Source organism: Leptonotus elevatus, unplaced genomic scaffold (genome assembly GCF_054856555.1).
Source record: "Leptonotus elevatus isolate MCC_2025b unplaced genomic scaffold, RoL_Lele_1.0 HiC_scaffold_116, whole genome shotgun sequence".
NCBI lineage: Eukaryota > Metazoa > Chordata > Actinopteri > Syngnathiformes > Syngnathidae > Leptonotus > Leptonotus elevatus.
This window is the reverse complement of record NW_028233507.1, coordinates 77,501-80,000: the sequence shown is the minus strand read 5'-3', so window position 1 is coordinate 80,000 and position 2,500 is coordinate 77,501.

Here is a 2,500-nt window from a genome sequence, read left to right as displayed (position 1 = left end):
CTCTTAGGCGGATAGGGGTTGGGCGAAACTCCCTTGAAAGTGGCACTCTGAAAAAATTTCCAAGTTTGGCTGACTTAGAAAAAATTCGAGAACCAGGATGAGGAGGGGGAAAATGTGGCCAGTCAGGCCGACCTGAAGTGCCTCTTAGGCGGATAGGGGTTGGGCGAAACTCCCTTGAAAGTGGCACTCTGAAAATATTTCCAAGTTGGGCTGACTTAGAAAAAATTCGAGAACCAGGCTGAGGAGGGGACCATCTGGCAAGGGAGTCCGACCTAAAGTGCATCTAAAGCGGATATGGGTTGGTCGAGCCTCCCTTGATTTGCCCTGGAGCTCCCACGTCTTAAAAAGGTCTCTCCTATAATTGTACACCAACCATTTTGAGGTTTGGGTGCAAACCTCTCGAATGGGGGGACTCGGTCCCCTATCTACAGCGCCCCTAATGACGACAGGTGGTACTGCGCCCCTGGTAGCCCGGCCATTGAAAATGAATGGGCCCATTCATTTCAATGGGGAATTTCGACCCCTGGTTGCCCGCCATTCATTTCAATGGGGAATTTCGACCCCTGGTCGCCCGCCATTCATTTCAATGGGGACTTTCGACCCCTGGTTGCCCGCCATTCATTTCAATGGGGGATTTCGACCCCTGGTCGCCCGCCATTCATTTCAATGGGGGATTTCGACCCCTGGTAGCCCGCCATTCATTTCAATGGGGGACTTCGACCCCTGGTAGCCCGCCATTCATTTCAATGGGGGACTTGGACCCCTGGTAGCCCGCCATTCATTTCAATGGGGGATTTCGACCCCTGGTCGCCCGCCATTCATTTCAATGGGGGATTTCGACCCCTGGTAGCCCGCCATTCATTTCAATGGGGGACTTCGACCCCTGGTTGCCCGCCATTCATTTCAATGGGGGATTTCGACCCCTGGTCGCCCGCCATTCATTTCAATGGGGGATTTCGACCCCTGGTCGCCCGCCATTCATTTCAATGGGGGATTTCGACCCCTGGTAGCCCGCCATTCATTTCAATGGGGGACTTCGACCCCTGGTAGCCCGCCATTCATTTCAATGGGGGACTTGGACCCCTGGTAGCCCGCCATTCATTTCAATGGGGGACTTCGACCCCTGGTTGCCCGCCATTCATTTCAATGGGGGACTTCGACCCCTGGTTGCCCGCCATTCATTTCAATGGGGGATTTCGACCCCTGGTCGCCCGCCATTCATTTCAATGGGGGATTTCGACCCCTGGTAGCCCGCCATTCATTTCAATGGGGGACTTCGACCCCTGGTTGCCCGCCATTCATTTCAATGGGGGACTTCGACCCCTGGTTGCCCGCCATTCATTTCAATGGGGGATTTCGACCCCTGGTCGCCCGCCATTCATTTCAATGGGGGATTTCGACCCCTGGTAACCCGCCATTCATTTCAATGGGGGACTTCGACCCCTGGTTGCCCGCCATTCATTTCAATGGGGGACTTCGACCCCTGGTTGCCCGCCATTCATTTCAATGGGGGATTTCGACCCCTGGTTGCCCGGCATTCGTTCCTATGTGGCGGGGGATTTCAACCCCAGGTCGCCCTCGTGTGGTTCTTTTTGGCGCAGCTGACGGGCTCCGCTGCTCATGGAGGTTTGCTAGTGGAGGATAACCCCCTGCCTGGGCAACTCGAACGCCCGGCATTCGTTCCTATGTGGCGGGGGATTTCAACCCCAGGCCGCCCTCGTGTGGTTCTTTTTGGCGCAGCTGACGGGCTCCGCTGCTCATGGAGGTTTGCTAGTGGAGGATAACCCCCTGCCTGGGCAACTCGAACGCCCGGCATTCGTTCCTATGTGGCGGGGGATTTCAACCCCAGGCCGCCCTCGTGTGGTTCTTTTTGGCGCAGCTGACGGGCTCCGCTGCTCATGGAGGTTTGCTAGTGGAGGATAACCCCCTGCCTGGGCAACTCGAACGCCCGGCATTCGTTCCTATGTGGCGGGGGATTTCAACCCCAGGCCGCCCTCGTGTGGTTCTTTTTGGCGCAGCTGACGGGCTCCGCTGCTCATGGAGGTTTGCTAGTGGAGGATAACCCCCTGCCTGGGCAACTCGAACGCCCGGCATTCGTTCCTATGTGGCGGGGGATTTCAACCCCAGGTCGCCCTCGTGTGGTTCTTTTTGGCGCAGCTGACGGGCTCCGCTGCTCATGGAGGTTTGCTAGTGGAGGATAACCCCCTGCCTGGGCAACTCGAACGCCCGGCATTCGTTCCTATGTGGCGGGGGATTTCAACCCCAGGTCGCCCTCGTGTGGTTCTTTTTGGCGCAGCTGACGGGCTCCGCTGCTCATGGAGGTTTGCTAGTGGAGGATAACCCCCTGCCTGGGCAACTCGAACGCCCGGCATTCGTTCCTATGTGGCGGGGGATTTCAACCCCAGGTCGCCCTCGTGTGGTTCTTTTTGGCGCAGCTGACGGGCTCCGCTGCTCATGGAGGTTTGCTAGTGGAGGATAACCCCCTGCCTGGGCAACTCGA